The sequence below is a fragment of the Heterocephalus glaber genome, unplaced genomic scaffold, assembly GCF_053883595.1.
Source record: "Heterocephalus glaber isolate CG9 unplaced genomic scaffold, H.glaber_assembly_v1.0 deba00001481, whole genome shotgun sequence".
Classification (NCBI taxonomy): domain Eukaryota; kingdom Metazoa; phylum Chordata; class Mammalia; order Rodentia; family Bathyergidae; genus Heterocephalus; species Heterocephalus glaber.
Window position 1 is genome coordinate 7,325,181 of NW_028258317.1, and position 23,458 is coordinate 7,348,638.

Below are 23,458 nucleotides of genomic sequence, written 5' to 3' on the forward strand. Positions count from 1 at the left end.
CATCTTCCAAAGCACTTACTTCACTGATTTCTGGGCTGTGTTTCATTTAGCCCAGTCTATGGAGTAGGGGAAGGAAGGACCAGATTCTTGTGCTCATTGTTGCAGTCTAAGAGCATAGCACAATGTTTACAACAAAAGTTTCTGGTAGATATTTGATGAGTAAATGCATGATTGAAAGAATTAATCAACCACAAAACATACTGCTACATCTGTTTACAAATTATTTTACTGAAATGTGGCAGAGCCTGGTTAAGAATATAATGGATAATTCTCAGTAAACAACTCAGCATCATGACAATATTTTGTTGTTAACCTATATTAATTGACCTTTTTAACTGAATGATGTGTTGTGAATTATTTTTGAGTTTTCATAAAATATGATAAATAACAAGGAGGATTAATGCATCAATTAAATTTCTGAAACTAGTTAGTGTTTTCTTTGTGAATAAACAAATCACTGCCACACATAGACATGGTCCATAAATTTCTTAGATGTATGACATTTTCACTTTTCAAAATGCTTCAAACCTTGGCTAATCAACAGATTGTCTACTAAGAAATCAGCACATTGGCTTTTGTCTATTCTACCTCCCTTTTCCTGAAATTTTTAGTGTGCCTATTTTTGACAGGCATCAAATTCCATAATTTTTGTGCATACACAAAGGCATATAACTAGAGCGATTTGGAATAACACAGTATTACTTCTGAGTGGCCTGCATCATTGTTGGCCTTCATAGGATTAATCAGGACAAAGCCTGTTGGAGCCCCCAATATGCTGTCTTGATTGTTTCAAGATAGAGAATCTGCTGTGCAAGCACAAGGACCTGAGTTCGATCCTTGGTACCAAAAAAAAAAAAAAAAAGATAGGGAATCTGAAGATGGAGTCAAAGCCAACATCATAAGTCAGATACTAGGAAATGATTTTGTTTTGTTTTCTTTTTGATTTTTTTGAGACAGGGTGTGACTATATAATAGAGGGCAGGCTTGACCTCACTCTGTAGCACAGGCTGGCCTTGAATTTGTGATACTCTGGCCTTTTGAGTGCTGGGATTATAGGCATGCAAAAACCTCATGCAGTCATAGGTGGGACTTTTTGGAGGTGTCTGGATTTAGAGTGTGTGAATATGGATTAAGGGCGTGTGATAATTAAATTAGTCCATTGACTGGTTTGTTTACCACTGTTCTGGGTATGAATAATGTGAAGGCCCAGCCTGTGTATGGGTGGCACCATTCAGTAGTTTTTCAGTGTTCATGCTTGCTGCCTCCTGTCAGCCACGACTTGAACTATTTCTCCTCTGTGATGCCCCTCTGCCATGCCACCCTGCCTTGGAGCCATCCAACTGTGGACCAAAACTCTACAAACTGTGAGCTAAAATAAACCTTTCCTCCTTTAACTTGTGGATGTTGGATATTTTGTCCCAGCAATGAGAAAAGCAACCAAGACAACACCCAACTGGAAAATAATTTTATAATAAAGTTTTGATATTATACAAGTCAGTAAGAAACCAACAGAACTAATTATATATATAATATGTGTGCATGTATATATCTGTATGTATGCAAATTATGTATATTAAAATGATATATTAAAGTTATACATACATAGGAAGGCATTTATTTTAAGAAATTGCCTCATGCAATTATGGACCAGAAAGTACAAAATTGTAGGTCAGTTGGAAACTCAGGCAGGAGCTGATGTTGTAGTCGAGTCTGAAATCTGTAGGGCAAATTGGTTCAAGTCAACACGGCAGTGTTGAGGCAGAATTTCTCCAGAAAATATTAATTTTAGTTTCATCTTGTTCTGACAAGATTCACAAGGCTCTGTCTTCTTTCAAATCTAAATTGCAAAACCATCTGCCCTTTTTCTGTTTCTGTAAACTCACTTGCTACAGCACTAAAAAGACCAACCCCTTCAACCAAATGTATAAAAACTGGAACTTTTCTTTGTTTGATGCTCTTCCTTTGGACATAGCCCATGGAGCAGGTGTTCACCTAAAACCTGGAATAAAGTCCTGTTTCCCAGTGGTCTCTCCTGTCTCTTAAATCCCACAATAATACCACAAATGAGAAATATAAGTTACAAGTATTCTGAATTGGTAAGGAAAGAGATAAAAGAGTTCTGAGCATGGTGGTGGATGCCTGTAATCCCAGAACTCCTGTGATAGGAGGATTGCCACAAGTTCAAGGCCAGCCTGGGCTACATAGATACTACCATGAATTGCAGAGCTACACTTTGTCTCAATAAAAAAAATTTTTAAAACGAAGAGATGAAAGAAATATGAACCAGTTTAACAAGAAAGCAAGAAAGTAATTAATTCAGTTGATGTGATCTTTGGTGTCTTTTTGTCAAAAACATGCAGGAATGTTCTTTTTTGGCTTTTAAAGAAATTAAAGAATTGTTAGGGGGAAACTAACTACCCTCTTAACTCTCACCCTCATAACTACCCTCTTTCAGTCTTCCCATAAATCATATGTTAGAGTTGTAATCAGAGTATTATTTTATATTCTAATAATTCAGTGACTATTAACAATTATTCATTCAAACTAGCTTTTAATTTGTTATATTTCTTCTTCTTAATACCTGTGTTTTTTCTTATTCTATAGTTCTACATAGGGGAGAAAATAAGTCATACAAAGATCCAATGGCTTCCTACATATATACAGTTTTTAGGGGTCCAAATTATCAGGGGGCACAACAAGGTATTCCCTTCAAAAGTAAAAAGTAGTGACTGGGCAAGACCAATGCCTGACAATTCTATGTGGGCAACGGAGGCAACTTATTTTATACCTAATAATACTACTCAGATTGAAATACTATAAATATAAAACAACAACCACCATCTTTGAATAGGACTCAGATAGGAAAGTCTCTGAAACCAGAGAGGTTATGGTTTAAGCAGCTCTGCTATGAGAGCAATCTGGTGGACTCTACAGTGTTGGAGGTGTCTACCATAGGAAAAGATGTCATATAGAATTTACAACAGCTTCTAGCAGGAGAATCATAATGAACACACTTTGGGAGAAGAACCATGAAGGTTAAGGGTAAGATTTCTTAAAGTCCTAATAGTTACTTATTGGAATCCCAGTATATATGCATGCTTATTCCTCTGACTCCTACTTTTTAGATCTAAAGTAAAATATTTTAGCATAAGTGTTCCTGACTTTCCCAATTTAAGTTAATGCATTCCTAAACATATCTACTGTTAAGTCAGGATTACTTATCACCTTATAGTCACTTCTTAACATAGTGCCTCACAATAAGTAAATGTTGGTGAAAAAAATATCCGAAATTTTTTCATATCTCCTTTTGATGAAGTTTTCTTCTAAGTAAAAGTAACAAAGTTTACCAGTTTAATGGACATGGAAAATGATCTTGTTATAATTATGACTCTCAGATAGCTTTCATTCTAGTCATGGAGCTAGATTTTATATAGATTAATAAATAAATGAGATAATTTTAAATAATAAGTATATGAATACGAACCAAAGGTTAAGTGCTTATAAACAAGAATCATGTAATGTTGTAATGAATAATTGGAAAAGTGAAAGGAATTTTTGGTTAGATAGCTGGGGAAAGCATTTCTCCAACTGCTAAGATAGAATCCTGTTTTGAATAGGGGAGTAGGGGAAAGAAGCATGTTCTATGCAGAAATAAAAGCAAAAACAAAGATTCTATGGTGAAGTCAGGCTTATACAATATGAAGAAAAAGGTTTCCAGTGAGTTTACAGTGACTACTAAAGGAGGTGATTCAAATGATGAGGATGACAAAGCAAGCCGAAAGATTATATGGGGGCTTGGGAGGTTTGGCAAGATAATTGTTTTATCATAAGGAAAGTGGAAAATCATCAGAAATTTTAAGCAGAGGCATCATATCTAACTCATATCTTTAAAATATAATTCTTCCTTTGAATAAAATAAATTTAAATGAAGGTGGGTGAATAGAGTGAAAACAAGGGCACCAATTAGGAGAATTTTGTTTTAGTGTAGAAAAATATGGTGGCTTGAGGAAAAGTGATAGTTTGAAGACCTAGAGGTAAAAGAGGTTTTTTTGTGTATTTTCAATATTAGCATGAGTTGAAGGTGGGCTGGTTGTGATATAATGAGATGAAAAAAATGAATTAGAAACAACTGTGTTTTTGGCTCAAGAAAGTGGGTGGAAGGTAATATCACTTATTTCAAGTAAGAGAATGTTTGGTTAGGGGCGGTTAAAAATTAAAACTTCTATTTGAGGCATATTAATGCTTACTATAAATCTAGCTGGAGGTATCAAGTAGACAGTTGGGGAGCTGAATTTAAACACAGGGAGGGAGTAGAGCTGTAAGTACATACACAGAATTCAGTATTTAATTGAGATCAAGGTGTGAAGTGACAAAAAAAAAAAGAGTAAAATAGGAAATAGGCAAATTTGGCCACTATAGCCCACTAACCTTTGTAGATTGAGAGAGAAGCCAACAAAGGAGACTAAAAAATTCAGTGAGAAAGGTAGAAGTAGTGTTGCATCAAAGAAGCAAATTGTCAGAAAAAAAAATAGAACAACTAGTCTACCAAAAACTAGTCAACAGTAGAATAAAATAAGGACCACTGGATGTGGCAGATTGCAGACCATTTATGATGGTGACAAAAGTAATTTTTCTGAAATAGAAAGAATAGAAGCTCAATTAGAGAATATGTTCATGATACTGAAAATATCAGTACTCCATTACAATACCTATTGAGCAGATTAGACATTCAGTCATTAATTCCACAAATCATTTATTCAGTCATTTAACAGTTCTCCACTAACTGAAAGATGAGATTTAGGAGATAGTTGCTGTTCTTGAAAATATTGACTTAGATATTGCCAAACTCTTAGGAATATATCATTCAGTTCTAAAAAATTTCCTAATGTTGTTGTCCAATTTTGTTTATACCAAAAGATGATAAAAATTTACACTTCCCTTATGCTTTACCCACTAAGGATTGAGGCAAAGGCTTGATTTAGTTTTACATCTATTCTTTACTCTAGAAAAGTGTTTTCATTTATTTTGTAATATCTATGTTTTATATATTTAAAAATCCATTTATAAATTTTTAAATGAAAAAGAAATGGTTATTCATACTTATAATGTCTTTAACAAATTATCTTCATTTGCCCTATATTCTTGTTCTAAATTACTTGGCAGTTTGGGGTCAATAACTAACTATGAATGGCTATTATTATCAAATTCACTAGCTTGTCAATAACACTAAAGAATTCATTACACTGAATGAGTTTCTTAGTGCAGCAGTTAGAGACTCTGATATCGATTTCCTATGCTGTGACAATTGCTGGTATTCCTGTGACAAAAGTAACCATTATATTTAGAGAGTCTTTTTCATACAGAATATTAATAGAAGTTGGAGATGTAGTTGCATCCATTTTTGTGCTAGAAGTAGTTAAATTATTTTTTCTTTATCACAGTTGAAATACTGAAATGTCCTTTTACCTTACTGACTTGAGATACAGATTAAAATGCCTTCTCATTTTAACATTACCACTTATAATAATAAACCCCAGGACTGGGATTTTAAATTGTTAATCATACAAAAACTTAAAAAGCAAACCCAGGATTTCATTAAACTGAGATAATGGTTTTTAAGATTTTTGTATAAAATCTCTTGCAAACATTTCTCTATGCTTATGTCTTTAAATCAGACACCTAACTAAAAGTAGATCTGGCTGGTAAATTAGCACTTCATACTTTCCAGGTACTCTTTTTTGTTAAGTTTATTTTTGTTTTGAAAGAAAACATAAGTTATGGTAGAAAATCCAAGTTGTAAAGGGAAGAAAGTAGCCCCCCCCCCCACTACCAGTCTTGTCACCCAAAAAGAAAAACAGCCTCTGTTAGCCTCTGGGAGGTTAGTCTTCCAGGATGCCTTCTGCATTTTCAGTCACATCTTTTAATGACAATGTACACAGAGTGTGTCCTCTCATAGTTGCAAATTGTCATTTAGTCACTGACTAATCACCACTTAAATTTGTTTCCAGTTTTTATTTTTTGCTTTTTCACATTGAAAAGAAAATTCTGTACTCTTATCTCATTTGCTTATCTCCTTTTCTACCCTTAATATCAAGGTATCATTCTCTCAAAACATAATTCAAGTATTCCTGGAATTTAGATGATAATGGCTATAAAAACCTTTCATGGTAGTAGTCTCTCTGGCTATTATGGGCCCCCATTTGTCTTCTTGCTTTTCTTTGTAAGGATGGGGTCATGAAACACTGTCTAATAATTAAGAAGAGACTAGAGCTTTGGAACTCCATTCTCTCTGACAAATGAGTTAAAATGAATAATTCCATTTGCATGTAAATTTCCATAAAATGCAAACAAATATATAGAGATAGAAAGCAGACCTTCAGTTGCCTAGTGATGGCAGTGAGCTGGGGAGTTGCAAAGAAGGGATTATGGAGGTGAGGAAAGTTGTGGAGGTGAAGAATGAAATCATTTTGATTATAATGTTGGTTTCTTAGGAGTACACACATGCTGTGGCTTAAATTATGCATCTAAACATGTGTACTTTGTTGTATGCCAGTAATACTTGGGCAAATCTATTTAAAAGAAGACAAAAAGAAATAGTAATAATGGTCACTGGTGAGCTTTCAAGTAGAAAGAGTTGCTGAACTATTACCTAATCCATTCTACATTTTCATTATTACAGTTTCCCATTTACTAACCTCACAGCAGCTTTGTAACATGAGAAAGTAACATTATCCTATGTTACAAATGAGAAAACAAAGACTCAGAAAACTGAACTTACCCTACCACAAAAACCTACAAAGAAATGAGTTTACATTCTTAGGTTATTCTGAATGTGTTATACTGTCTTTATATTCTCTATCACTTTCTACATCACACTAGTACCAAGTCCTTCCTTTTCAGGACCCCTAACAATATTATGCATTAAGCAATATAAAAATTTAGAATTCTCATTATAGAAAAATCAATATCAAATCCAATGAGAATTTAACTCAAATAAATTGAAAGCAAGATCTCCAAGAGATATTTGTTCACCCATGCAAGGAGCAGTTTGTTTTGTTTTGTTTTGAGACAAAGTCTTACTATGTAGTTTAGGCTGGCTTTGAATTCACTATGTAGCCCAGGCTGGCCTCAAAATCAGGGTGACCCTTCTGCCTCAGTCTCCTGAGCGGAGACTCTGGGTGTGAGCCACTATGCCTGGCTAGGGCAGTATTAGTTTAAATAGCCAAAAGGTGGAAGCACCCCGAGTGTTTACTGGTGGGGATAAACAGAGAAACAAAATAAGGTGTTTACATAGGATGGATTATTATTCAGCTTTAAGAAGGAAGGCTGTTCTGACATATTGCTGCACCATGGAGGAGCCTGAGGACATTACGCTAAGTGAAGTAAGCTAGTCACAACTGAATAAGTACTATGTGAGTCTTCTTTTATGTGCAATATTCAAAGTAATCAGAAATCATAACAACAAAAAATTAGATTGTTGGTTGCCAGGAGGTGGTGGAAGAAGGACCGGGTACAAAGTTTCTGTTTTGTATGATAAAAAGATTTTGGAAAGGAATCCTGGGGATCATGCTGAACAATGTGAATTTCACTGAACTGTACCGTTAAAAATAGTTAAGAGTATGTGTATTTGACTACATATTAATTGTTCAAGTTATGTGTATTTTACTATAATTTAAAATATGAGGATTTAAAAATATATATTTATATAGAAACTTGAAAATTTAGGAAGTATATTTATTACTTTGATTATTCATGTTGTCATTGTTCTCAGAACATGCTTCTGAGCCATGATACATCCTCTGGTAACCTCAAGCTACCCTAACCCTAACTGCAAAGAGAGAAGATACAAAATACAGCATGTGTAATGTTCTCTGCCTGAAGTTCACAATTCCATAATTGAAAGGCTTGCTGGTTTGGAAAGGTCGACTACTGTGCTTCATCAATTCTACTGCAGTGTTTAACTACAAAATATACCTTAAATTTGTCCATTTCTCTGTTTCTTTCACTTTAATCTAGTTACCATCATTTCTCATTTAAATATAACCACTTTTCCTATTTCCCTGTCTTGTCTCCTTCCAGTTCATTCTCCTGTGCATAGCAGCCACAGATCTTTTAACATACATTGTGCTGTATCAGTTTGTTGGGTTTAGCTTCCCATTTTATTTAGAGTGAAATCAGAACACCTTACTGTGACACATAAGAAGGTGCACCACCCAATCCCTGCCGTCTGCTCCCTTTGCAGCAGCTTGCAGCACTCTGACTCCCTTGGCACCTTAGACAGTGGCCTTATTTCTCTTCTTTGAGCACTCCAAGCCCTTGCCACAGCAGATTTGTACGTGCTATGCCTGTGCTGGAAATGTTCTCCCTCCACTCATCAAAGAAGTCCATCTTTGTTCTTTGGATCACAAGTATCACTTCTAGGCTGAGTTCTCACCTGAATGTTCTATATAATGTGACTACTCCTAATATCCTCTGTCTTTGTTTCTTTGTTTACTTCATGGCATTTAGCAAATTTGAAATTATGTCATTTTGTTGTGGAGTCACTTCTCTTTTTTCTGTTCCCTGTAGTTGAATCTTGGAAGTCTGGAGTCTTGGATGTCTGGGAATATATTTATTTTTTCACTCTTTGCCTGAACACCTGAAAGAGATTAAGCACACAATAGAAAATCAATACTTACTGAAACATCAAATGAATAAAAATTTTAAAAATTAAATACTACTTTAATGTCTACCAATTAAAAATAATTTTCCCATTAAATATCATGAAATTGTTTAAAAGAATGAGAAATATTTGTATGTATTCTTGTTAAATGAAAAAAAACAGGCTGCATAACAGAGCATTAACTATAGTAATATAGTAAGTCCCTGACTAATGAACATTTCAGTTTCAAACTTTCACAGATATGAACAGACCTAGCATTATGAACATTCACAGATGTGAACAAATCTCAGAAGTATCTCATATGTCTGCCAGACATCGTACAGTGCTCAATCAGAGCCCAGGATGTCTGGAGGGAAGAGGAAAAACAATGAGGATGTGGAAGGGACTGCTAGGAAGCACAAAGCGATATTTATTTATTGTATGTTTGTGTCAAAGGTGTTTAAGGCTCACTTGTCCAATTACAAACAAATCTGACTTACCAATGTTCTCCTGCATTCATAAGTCAAGGACTTACTGTATTTTTATAAAATGTGCATATATAAATATTATGCATACATACATATTATACATATATTGTGTCTATATATATATATACAATGTATGTATGTATATACAATAGTTATAACTAGAGAAGAAAGCAATATCAGAGAAGTTAGGAATCACATGATGAAAAACTTTAGCTTATTTACTTCTATAAGATTGAATTTTTACTATTATAAGCTTATTCAAATTAATTGGAAAAGTTGAGTAATTAAATGGGACTCAAATTTTACAAGAATCGATATATGGTGCAAAATAGGAAAGTTATATGTACAGATTAATTTCAAGTCCTTAAACTGAAATTATTTGATAAGAATAATTTTTCAATGCTCAAAACACTAAGAGGGAAGAATTGCACATTTTAGTTTCCTCAAGAGGATAAGTTGCTTGCTATAGTAATGAGTTGCTTATAAATTTTCAGGACTAGAATATTAATTTCTTCTGTTCTAATAAAGAATAAATATACTTGCGAATTTTACATTTTATTCGGCTGTGCTATAACTGATAATGAACATACATTAGAAGATGTTACAACTGTAAACATTACATTTGTACACTTGATTAGCTCTGCCACATTTGCTCAATTTCCCCAAACAAGGAAACAAAGAGCCTTTTCATTTCTGAAGACGGCAAACTTTTTCAGGAGAAGGTGCAACAGGGAGAAATACAGATTGAAATAGAATAGATACTAGAAGCAGAGCAAATAAAGGATAAAGGCTGTTCAAAAAAAATGTATTTCCTCTACATCAGAGAGCTGGACTCTGTTTTGTTGCCTCTGTCTGTAGTGTTGTGTGAAGGCCAGCTCAGTTTGCCACACAAAAAGCCTCCTGATATACCTGTTTCTCTTTGAATGACTATGCATGTATGTTTCTTAATGCTTTAATTTTATGTTTTGTTGCCTCTTTTATAATCTACAACTAAAATTAACCTGCACCAATTATATAATGAATGAACATACATTATTATTGTCTAACATAATGATTCCATTCTAATAGAATCTTTTAATGAGCTATTTATCTAAAATTTTACTACCCTTAAAATTCACTTTAAAAACTTCTCTAATCCCAGTACCTTTCCTTTTGAACCTCCCCGCCGATTTATATGGGGTTCATTGTCATGGTATGAAACACTGTACAAGCCATAAAGACAAACGATACGTGGATGCTGACATCTGAAAGTTTAGACCATAACAGTAATGATAACAAGGGTACACATTAGCTAATCTAAGAAGTAGAATTTTTGAGGTACAATGATGATTACTTGTAGATAAAGAGATAGGGGAACTCATAGATTATGGTGAAGTAAAGACTTCATGAAGAAAAATCGTATTTTTTTCATGTAGTGTCATAGCCCTTGTGTTTATGAACAAGGAAGGAGATTGAGAATAGTGAAGAATTTTATGTAGATCTATCATCTATCTATTATCTATCATCTATCTGTCTATCTCTCTGTCTACCTACCATCTTTTAAAAGGATTAAAAAGAATGTGCTCCATATTTAGGTGACAGTGAAAGAAACAGGGACAGGATGCATGTCATAGAGAGACGATCTACATCAATCCCAGGGAAGAAGTTCAGAGCATTATTTGACTTAGGAAAGTCACAAATCTCACCCAGGACCACATGTTACACAACACCATGAGATTCTATACATGTCAACTTTAAGTAAATACAAAACAGTAGGAAGCATTCAGAAGTCCTTTTAGATATTTTTCTTTGTTTTCCCATAAAAATTTAATAGTGTATGTATATTGTACATCTATTTATGTACTGATATATATTTTTTTCCCTGTCTATAGGAGAATTTCCTCCCACAAACAAATTTTCCTCTTCTTGTGGGTGATACCCCTTGTGTTGAAAATGCATGTTGTAAGGATGGACCCATTTGTGTTACAGTGGACACCTTCAGCATAGAATACAACTGAACATCTCTCCTGAAGAAACTCAGCTCCCATGTGCCACTTTGAACCTCAAAGAAGATGTAACATTTAAGGACCTCGTAGCATACTAACTTGCTTTTGAAAAAGTTTCATTTTCATCTCAAATCTTAGGTTATCTTAGTTGACATCTAAGTTACACTATGAATAACATACAGAGGAATGTTTACACTTTTATAAGGCTAATGGAACTTGATTGAAAAGCTGTGTATTAGTCACAGAAGAATTTGGATGTGTTGCAGACTGTCCTGAAGGATTAAGGCTGCTCATATGTAGATTTTCCCACTCCACTCAATCAGTCTCATGTTGTTATCCAGAACAATCATCCATTTCTGGTTCTGCATCCCTAAAACCTTCAGATACAAAGGTTTATTAGTGTCATTGTTCAAACATGGGATTGAAGAACTGCCAATAACTAAAATATTATTTCTCCACTCTCACTCTTTCTGTTAAACTTGTCTATAAAAGAGGTTGGTAAAAAGATTTATTTTCACACTGATATCAACTATCTCCTGAATGCACCAGGATATTAGAAGGCTGAAGAGATTATTGTTCATTATAGTTTTAAACAACTTTTTTCCACTATGATGAGTCATGTATCTTATAGATACTTTAGTTTAAAATCGAAAGGACTTTATTTGAGCTTGCTAACCAGATTCTTTTCTTCCATTTTTCAAGTTTTGTTCTTTGTAGTGGTAAACAAGCAAACAGCAATAAAACGCTTTCTCTCCTTTTTTAATGGAATGATCTGTCTTGAGAATAAATTGGTTGCTCAAGGGCCTATTCAAGCACAAGACCAAATAACCACTTTCAAGTTTATTAAATGTAAAGAAAAATTCCCACATAGAAAACAAGTCTAGACTCTGAAACCTCTAAAGTCCCATGTCACTTTTAAGATTCCAAAACCAGCATTTCTTTTTGAATGTTGCAGGAACCTCAAAAGATGTCAGTGTCCCCAATCGGGTGACAAGCTTAAAATGTGGTAAATTGTATCACTTGAGCTATTCTCCCCTCAGGATTAATCAGAGACCTGGCCTACACCATAGCTATAAATCTCCTTTCTTCCCTACATTTTTATATTTGATTACTCTAAGTTCAGAAGTTTTTACTGTGCAAAATTTAAATGATCTTTCAACATTGTTAAAAGCTCACAAAAATAGTCAAGAAATTCTGTTCTGTAAAATGTAAAGTATTTCCTACAGGGTTTCTCCTTCCCACCTTACCTTCACTTCTACACCAGTCCCGAAATGACACATCAGATTCCATCACACCAGACCCTTAGTGACTTCAAATTGCCTTCAGTAAAAACCCAGAGTTACTTAACACAATACACAGAGTTGTTTCTAGCCCCGTCCCTTTATATTTATGATCTCCTTTCAAGCTGCAGTTTCCTGGGATTTTCTAAACATGACATTTTCCCCTAAATTTTCTATCTTTTTTATATCACTCCCTTTATCTAGAAGTTATTTACTTTCTTTTCCTGATGACCATCAACAATTAGAAACTGACACCTCCCTTAACAAGCTCTTCCATGGCTAGTCACACTTTCTCTTCTGACACCATCACACTGCATCTGTCTCTGTTACAATCCATGCCACTGTTTGCATACAGGCAGACTCTTTCTTGAGAGCAAGAATAGTGTTAAACCAGCAAAATGCTTCTTACCCTATGCGTTTTAGTATTGGGCTGATCTATGTGGAAGTGCTGGTATTTTACTTTTTGACCTACAAACATGTCTAAAGTTATATTGTTTATCCTGTCAAAACTTGTTCTCAAAATCCTGTCGAGAATGCAGGCAGAGCCAGTATGCTCAACACAAATTCTATTTGAACCCTTATTTTTCTGACTTCATTTCTGGGGCCTAGAAGCCTAGACTTCATTGTTGGCTGGGGCCTAGAAGCCAGTCTGGTCAATGAAACAACAAAAAGGTAAACAGAAGTATGTTTTTTCCTGGCTGAAACATGAAAATAGCATTCATTATATTAATTATAGTTTTAAACAACTTTTTCCCACTATGATGGTATCTTTATAGCTACTTTAGCTTGAAATAGAAAGGGGACCAAGAGACAGAGAGTGGTGGGAGGAAGGGGAGGAAAAATGTATGAAAATAGGAATTAAGGGCCAGGGATTTAGCTCATGGTTCCAGTGCCTGGCTTGAGAGCACAAGGTCCTGAGTTCAATCCCTGCTACCAAAAAATAATAATAATAGGAATTAAGATCTGTTACATACATGTACCAACTCCCCACAAGAAATGTCCATATTATGTACTAATAAGAACTTGGTTAGCACTTAAATAGAAAGGTATCTTTCCAAGATATCTTCTCTTGCTACTATAACCAAAGAGACTATCCATTCTAGACAGTGCAGCTATAGGTGATAAAACTTTAGCTGATATTGCTGTGTGACACGTGGAACAGGGCCCTATGCCAGCACATAATGTACATAAGCAAGAAATAAAGTATTGCTGTGTGAAACTAGTGGGATTTCTGCTTTACCTTTTTTGTTAATTTAATACACAACCAGACAAAGTAAAATAGACAAGAACATGAAGTAAAGGGAAATAAAAATAAGAAAATAAAGACAGGATAAGATTAAATTCAAGTGCAAGCCATATGTCCTTCATATGCTGAAATTATGAAACTGATTCTGAGCTTTCTTTTGGTCAAGAAAAGAATGTCATCATGTGTTATAAAGTACCAGGTATACACAAAATGAAAACTAACTTAGAATAATGGTTCAAGCATTCAATGTACACTGAATGAATAAACTTTTTATATCATTTTTGGGGTACATTATATTTTGGGAAAATAGAACAGTAACTTTAGCTCTAGAAAGATTGAGACTTTCTAAAAATGGGTCATAAAACCTTTTGAATATGTTGGGACTCGTCTAACCCTAGCTCAATTATTTTTCTATCTCTGGAGGTGTTGAGCCTCGAATTTCCAAGTGGCAATTGATTCTAAACATAAAGCAAATGTGGCACAAGGAACGAAGAACATGAGGGAATTTTTTCAGACTGATTTACAATTTATAACACTGGTTTTTAAATTTTATGTTCAATGAACAATTATCTAATTAATCAATAACTGAATTATATTATATTTCTATAACATCTTGTGCTATATAAAACTTAGGAAAGAAAACTTAGAAAAATAAAATAATATCTCCCTAATATAACTAGCCAATATATATTCTTCATGTTTCAAATATACAAAATTTTGCCCCCCACACACACACCCTCTAGGTTGGGCTAAATGGCTCACTAAACAATCCTCCCCAAATCTTCAATCCCAGGATCTACTTATAGTATTCATAATAATTGTATTTGATCCAAAATAATGTTTTTATGGCCCCAAAGTTCTTGTTCCTGTTTCCATTCATCCTGGAAGCCAATTCATCTTTGCCACAAAGGAGCTAACTTGGCTTTTCTATTTATTGTATGCTGGGAAAATATGCTCAGAAAACCAACTAGGGTTACTCAGGAGAAATTATAGTAGTTACATCTCAAGATAATTATGGTCAATCTAAAACCATACATATTCTTGGCATCTTTTTCCAAAATCAATTAACTGTAAATACAGTAGATTTATATTTGGGCTCTCTAGCCTATTTCATTGGTCTATGTATCTATGTTTTTGACAGTACCATGCTATTTTAATTATTATAGCTTGTAATACAGTTTGAAATCAGGTAGTGTGATTCCTGTAACTTTGTTCTTTTTTTCTCAAGATTGCTTTGGGCATTCGGGGATTTTCTGTGGTTTCATATAAATTTTAAGGTTGTTTTATCTATTTCTATAAAAATACCACTGGGATTTTGATGGCGATTGCATTGAATCTGTAGACATTGTTCCAAAAAAATACATACAAATACCCAACAAATGCATGAAAAAGTGCTCAATATCATTAAGCATCAGGGAAATAGACATCAAAAGTACAATGATTTATCAGCTCACACCTATTAAGATAGCTATGACCAAAAAAATAAAAGAGACAAGTTTTTGCAAGGATGTGGAGTAAAAGGAATCTAAATTAAATCTGGAAGGTAAATTAAATCTTCCATTATGGAAAATGGTATAGAGGATCCTCAAAAATTAAAAGAAATCACTAGTTTAAGCCTAGCAATCCCACTTTTTTGGTATATAGCCATTATGGCTTGTATTTAGATACTCCACTCCCAAGCCTCAAGTGCTCATAGGTGGGGCTTTTGGGAGGTGAGGTTATGTGATACTGAGATTAAGATTATGTGGTATGAGATTAGCCCACTGATTGGTTTACCACAGTTCTGGGTGTGGATGAGGAGCTTCACCCTGAAAGAGTAGCACCATCCAATAGGTTTGTAGCTTGGATGGGATAAAAGAGAAAGGAAGGCTATTACTATTGACTGCTTGCTGTTGCTGGCTCCAGTCTACTCTGCCATGCACTGTTTCTCCTCTCCAATGCTCCTCTGCTATGCCTGCTTTGGAATCAACTGACTATGGAGTGAAACCTTTAGCTGAAATAAACCTTTCCTCCTTTAACTTGTAGGTCTTGGGTATTTTGTTCTAGCAACAAGAAAAATAACTAAGACAAGACTCAAAGGAAATGAAATAAAAGAGATAACTGCACTCGTATGTTCACTACAGCATTATCCACTAGATGAAAGATATGAGAACAATTTAAGTGTCCAATGACAGGTGAATAAAGTGATATGTATCTATATGTATAAATATATGTAACGGGGAAGGGGATTTAGCTCAGTGGTTTCGCTGCCTGCTGCACAAGCGCAAGGACCTGAGTTCGATCCCTGGTGCCAAAAAAAACCCCCCAAAAACCAAAAAACAAATATATGTAACAAAAACACACAGCAAAATATTATTCTGCCACAAAGAAGCCAATATTATCATTGTAAAAACATGGACAGGGGACATTATGCTAAGGAAAATAAGCTAAATATAGAATGAATAATACTGCATGATCTCATTCATACATGGCATCTAAAAACTTTAAACTCAGAGTAAAATGATACCAGTTAAAGGCTAGGAAGTAGAGGAAATGGGGAGATATTAGTAAAAGGGCACAAACTTTTGGTTATACAATGAATAAGTTTTGGCAATCTAATGTGCAGCATGATCTCTGTTTAATGATATATTGTTTACTAATTTATTTGATAGAAGATTGAAAATGTCTTCATAACACAATGGTAACTCTGCATTGATATATTAATTAATTAATGGATATATTAATTAATTTACTGTAGTAATTAGTAGATAATACATATTTATATCAAATCATTACAAAATATACCTTGCATTTATGCATTTTTGTCAATTAAATATTTTTTTAAATCAGCGTGATAGGGATGATGATCCTTAATAACTTCACTTTTCATATAAGACATCTTCCCCAGTGAGAAGATAGGTGTTGCCAAAGCCAACATTCACTTAACCATTTTCTGTATAGAAAAAAATGCAATTTGCTGTAGCTTTCATTTAATTTTGTTTAAACATTCCTTTTGAAGCTGAAGTAAATCTGACTGGTTTTCAGTGTGAAAATAAAATATAAAAACTGTTCTTGGAATTACTTTTAAACAGAATTTCTGACACTGGGAGGCAAGATGGTGGAGCGGTGAGTGCCAGCAACGTAGTTTCACCAAGACAAAATGCCAGAGTCTGAAAAGCAACAATTCGGAGAGGAAACTGAGTGAAGGGCACACATAACCATGAGGGAATGGACAGAGGAGAAGAAGAAAATAGGATCCATTACTATAGAAGAAATAGATCACCCACGCAGACAGAGACCGTGTGGTGTAGCCGCACTGCTGGGGGTAAACAGCAAAAATAATTTTGCTGTACACTGTGAAATGGAGACCGGCCTTGGATTGAAATAATTTTATGTAATCAGAGACTGCAGTAAGAATATGAGAAACTATTTCTTGAGTGGCTCCTCCCACAGTCAACATTGGTGAGAGGAACGGAGTCTCACAGCGTCTTGGAGCAGAGAGGGCAGGTGTTGCCATCTTATTTCAAAATCCTGAGAGCTTGAACTCCAAATAGCCTCCCTGCCACTTCACTGCCATTGCCTCACTACCACTTCACTACCAATGCCCTGGAGAGCAAGAACGAAGAGCTCCCTCACAATAGACTGCAGGCAACTAGACAGCAGACTGAGAGAAAAGATGCTGAGAAGCAGAAACTCGGACTACCCAGATTAGCCCTAGCCACTCAGGACTAGAGGTGTCTCCCTGCTCTGCAATCAGAGGCATGAGACAACCAAGAGTGTTTTGGCCAGCAATGGGACACTCCTGCCCCGCCCTGCGACAGGAAACACAAACAGGTAAGCAACCTCACCAGCTGAAGAAAAAAGGGTGCTCCTTGTCCTCCACAACCAGCGGGTGAAACTAAACCACAGTAGAACTGAGGAAGCCACAGGGTCCAAGAGGGGATGTGCACTGACCTAGGAGCAGACATAGGCTGTCTCCACCGGAGGGCGCCACAACAGCTGTGAGTGCAGACTGAAAACAGTTCACTGGGAAGAGGTGTGCAAGCCACCAAGCAATATTTCAAAAGTTGCTGGCTGAAGAATGGCCATGGCCCCCACATTTGGAGGCCAAAATTAGCCCTGTTCTCAGCACTAACTGCAGTCTTGGCTGGTTTATGCAGCACAATTTCGGACTCTGTTGGCTCTGTCTGCTCTGTCAGGGACACTAACAGAACTGTGGATACCAGAGAAATTTTATTATTTCCCTTTTTCCTTATTTGCTTGATTTGTTTCTGTTATCTGTCTGATTGTTTTGTTATTTGTTTGTTTGTTGTGTGTGTGTGTGCGTCTGTGTGTGTGTGTGTGTATGATTGTGGTTGTTTAGGTTTTTACCTTAATTTTTGTTCTGTTCCAGTCATCCTCCTTCTCTTTCCCCTATTACCTCTCTTTATTTTATGATATTTTCATGTGAATGTCTCCTGACTTTCTAGTTCACCTCAATATATTGCTTTCTCCTTCACTCTTTCTCTCCTGCCCTTTTCTTCAGTCTCCCAATGCCTGGGTGTTAATCTTGTACCCTCTAGCCTTGCTTCCACTATATTTCTCTTCTCTTATCTGTCTGTTTTGTCCCCTATCCCTTTTAAATCCCTCCCCAAAGGGTAAAATCACTCTACTAAGGAGACACTCATTGCATACAAGTGCCTGGTTTGTGTTGGATTTTGTTATATAACGGTAGACCTTGCTTATATGGTTAAAGGTACCAAATTAACATTTAAGACAGTTTGTCAGTTGCTAGGCTGTGCTTGATCCTATTGTTATTGCTAACAGTATTACTTTAGTGAGGATGTCCTACCTGTTGTAATCAGTTGTTCTCCCTCTTATGACAACACCGTGATTGTCTGGGATCACAGTCATCACCATAGTCCAGTACCAAAGGATTGGGTGCTAAGCTAAATAGATAGCAACCTCACATCCTTAAAATTGGGAAGGTAGAATCTTGAGGTACACACAAAAACCAAGAACCACCTATACTGAGAAGACATCACTGAGGAATAGACATTTCCTAGAGAAACCTTGAAATAAGTGATAGAGCTAACTACCATAATAAATCTACAAGGAACAACTAAAAAAAAAATTTTTTTTAACTAGAAAATGACAAGACACAGAAGCAAAATGCTACCCCAGACCTCCAGCCCACCAAAGATAAGTCTAGGGGACAATGATATAGAGTAAATTGGAAACCACCTACTGGAGCTCTCTGAATTGATAGCTGCAGAAGTGAAAAAAATACATAAAGCTATAAAGAAAATAATCCTTCAGGTAAAGAAAGAAATGACAATTAAAATGAAGGACATGCTCAATGAAGCTAGAGGAGACACAGGAGATTGGAGGAAATGATGGAGCTCAGAGAAATGATGGAAACCATGAATGTCCAATATAGGAAAGAAATGGAATCCATGATATAGATTTAAACAGATTAAAAACTCCACAGAAAGTATTCATAATCATTTGAACCAAGGTGAGGATAGAATTTCAGATCTAGAAGACAGGACTATGGTTACTGGGCATGAAAAAAAGATTTAAAAATCACAAGAGACCATGAAAAATCACTCCAACAATTGCAAGATGATGCAAAGAAAAATAATATAAGAATGATCAGAGCCAATGAGAATGGGGCACACAGCACAAACACCATGCAAAAGCTGTTCAAAATGTAATGGCAGAAAACTCCCTAAACTTGAAAAACAAATTTTAATGCAAATAAGTGAGGAATATAGAACTCCAAATAGCCATGACCAAAATAAATCCACACCAAGACACATAATAATCAAGATTCCATAAATTCAGCACAAGCATGGAATATTAAAAGCTGTTAGAGAAAAGAAACAAATCACCTATAAAGGAAAGCCCATCAGAATCACAGCACTTCTCATCACAAACCCTTAAGGTAAGGAAAGCCTGGAGTAAAGTATTTAACCCCCCCACCAAAAAAAATCTTCAACTGCGATAAATGGACCCTACAAAACTATCTTTCCAAAATCAATGGAGAAATAAGATACTTCCATGACAAAGAACAACTGAAGAAATTCACAACCAAAAAAACCAGCTCTACAAAGTATGCTGAGGGGCATTTTAGAAGAAGATAGTGAAAATTACAATTCCAAGAACATTGATAGAAGGAAGCTACCAGGCAGAGTAAGGAATTAAACAGAGAGGAAAGACAGGGAACCAACAGCTGGAAAACAATATGACAAGCAGAACTCAATATATAGTAGCTATAGGGCTGCAGATTTAGCTCAGAGGCACCTTGCCTGACTGGCAAATACACAGTCCTGAGTTGGATCCCTGGTACAAATATATATATCAGCTATAACTATCAACGTAAAATGGTCTCAATTCACTAGTAAAAAGAAACAGACTCAAAAAATGGATCAAGAAACAAGATCCAACAATATGCTGCATACAAGAAACACATTTAACTCAAAAAGAAATTCATAGACTGAAAGTTAAAGGATGAAAAACAATGTTCCTTGTGGCAGGAACCCAGAAAAAAACAGGGGTAGCTATTGTATTTTCAGACAATGTGAACTTTAAGCCAAGACTGATCAAAAGAGACAAAAAAGGTCACAACATATTTGTTAAAGGAATACTTCATGAATAGGAGTTAACAATTATAAATAACCAAATATTGGTGCAGCCAGTTATATAAAATGAATATTAATGGACATGAAAAATAATGAGCACTAATACAATTGTAATGGGGAACCTTAATACCTCACTATCACAATTAGAAGAATTAGACAAAAAAATCAAGAAAGAAATATCAGAACTGAACCAAATTTGTGAACAAATGGAATTAGTGGATGACTGAAGAGTGTTCTACCCCACATCAGAATACACATTCTTCTCAGCTGCACATGGGACATTCTCCAAATTAAACCATATACACACACAGAGAACATGCTTAGGTAAATGCAAATGAATTGAAATTATCCCATATGTATTATCTGACCATAGTGCAATGAAATTGGAAATCAATGGCAAAAGAAACCACAAGAAGAGGCCTATCATTTTGATTGGTGAGGGTGTGCAGATCCCGGGGAGCAGCTATGTGGTCCAGATCGGCCTAGCTGCAGGCAGATCCCAGTCAGGGGTCCACCCTGACTCCAGAGGGTCCTGTGCACCAACCCAGGCCAGGGACCACCCAGAGAGGAGCTACACCAGTGCACAGGCTTCCACCAGAGGCCCGACATTCCATCAGTGAGTGCATGCAGATACCAGGGAGCAGCTGTATTGCCCAGATCAGCACAGTTGCAGATGGATCCGAACTAGGGGTCCACCTGGATCCCAGAGGCTCAGGCACACCTGCCCAAGCCAAAAGCCTACTCAGAAAAGGGCTGAATGGGTGCACAGGGTTCAGACAGAGGCCCATCATATCATTGGCCACAGCCAGGGACCTGCCTGGAGAAGAACTATACAGGCATACAAGCAATACCCAGAGAATTGCCCAATACCATTGATAAGTGCATGGCAATCCTAGCAAAAGCCTGTGCAGACAACAGGAACTGGGGTGCACAGCCAGCCCCCAACAAAGGCCCTCCCAGACAATAGCTACAAAGGGGCCACAGCAAGAAGTACACCTACATACCATCCCAAGTGTGCAAAGGCCCCAGCCAGAAGCCCTCCCAGACAGCAGGTCAACTCAGGGATCCAGAAGGCCACCACTCTGAACCCAGGAATGGGTGTACTGGTGAGCAGCAGAGTAAAGGCGGCTTGGTGGCTTGCTAAGAAATCAAGACTACTGGGTGACCAAAAAGTCATCTCAACAAAGACACAGCTGACTGCACCTGTTGAAATGAGAAGACAGATAAGTCTCAAAATCAGACTTTTAGATCACCTAAGGCAACCCCAAAGGGCAACAAGATGGAACAATCTGATACTCAACAACCTGGACTCCCTAAACTGGCAAGAAAAGAGGACCTGGAAAAAATGAAATCAGAAATAACTTCTCAGATAACAACAGAGATTGTGTCCATAGTACAAGACATGATTGATAAATCTGTAGTGGACACAGATAAAAAAAAAAAATAGAAGAGCTGAGGAACATGATGGAATTCCAACATAGGAAACAAATGGAATTCATAAAACAGTTGCATTAGTATTTCCAGGAGATTAAAAACTCCACTGAAAGTTTATGTAGCAGAATGAACCAATGTAAGGACAGAATTTCAAATATAGAAGATAGGATTGCAATTAGTGACCAGGAAAAGAAAAATTTCTTAAAAATAGTAAGGGATCTCAAGAAATTATTCCAGCAGCTGCAGACTGATTGCAGTCAATAGAGAAACAGGAGAGAGTGCAGATGCCATAAAAAAAAAAAAAAAAAAAAAAAAAAAAAAACTGTTCACAGAAGTAATGGCAGAAAACTTGCCAAGCAGGGGAAAAGAACTTGAGATACAGATAAGTGAGGCATATAGGACAACAACTAGCAGTGATTAAAAAAAAATACATAGGCATATAATAGTTAAGATTCCAGAAACCCAACAGAAGAACAAAATTCTACAAGCAGTTAGAGAAAAGAAACAAATCACACACAAAGGAAAGCCCATCAGAATCACAGAAGACTTCTCAACATAAACCCACAAGGCAAGAAGAGCTTGCAGTGATGTGTTTCAACCCCTGAAGGAAAACAACCTCCAAGACAGATTGATGTACCCTGCAAAACTATCTTTCAAATCTGATGGAGAAATAAGATACTTTCATGACAAAGAGCACCTTAGAAACTTCATGAATATCAAACCAGCACTCCAAAAAATTTTAGATGATGTCCTAGAAAAAGACAATGAGTATCACAATCCCAGGAACCCCAGCAGAATGAATCCATCAAGCATGACAAGAAATTAAATGTAAAGGGGGAGACTTGGACAAAAAGAAAAAGTCATGACAAGGATAAGTCAATATATATCAGTTATAACCATCAATGTTAATAATCTCAATTCACCAGGCAAAGGAAATAGACTGGCAGAATGGGTCAAGATGCAAGATCTAAAATATGCTGCATACAAGAAACACAATTCAAAAAGAAACTGAAAGACTGAAAGTTAAAAAGTGGAAAACAATACTCCATGCAACAGGAACCCCCAAAAAGCAGGAGTACCTGTCCTCTTAGCAGATCAAGTGGATTTCAAACCAACACTTATTAAGAGAGACAAAGAAGGACACTATATCCTTGTAAAGGGAACAATCTAAGAGAAAGAGATGATAATCATTAATATATATGTACCAAACACTAGTGCACCCAACTATATAAAACAAATACTAATGGACTTAAAAAGTCAAATGAGCATAAATACAATAGCAGTAGGGAACCTCAATATCCCACTGTCACAAACAGATAGATCAACTAGACAAAAAATAAACAACAAAATACTAGAACTCAATCAATCACTTGAATAAATGAACTTAAAAGATGTTTACAGAGTGTTCTACCCCCACAAAATCAGAATACACATTCTTCTCAGCTGCATACAGGTTGCTCTCCAAAATAGACCACACGCTCACTCATAGAACATGTTTAAGTAAGTGCAAAGGAATTGAAGTTATCCCCTGTATATTATCAGACCATAGTGTGATGAAGTTGGAGATCAATAGCAAAAGAAACCTCAAGAATTTCATAAACACATGGAAACTGCACAACACACTTCTGAATAACCAATGGGTCACAGAGGAAGTTAAAGAAGAAATCAGACAGTTCCTACAATTAAATGACAATGACAATACAACCTATCAGAATTTATGGGACACAATGAAAGCAGTCCTAAGAGGGAAATTCATAGTAGTGAATACTCACAGTAGGAAAA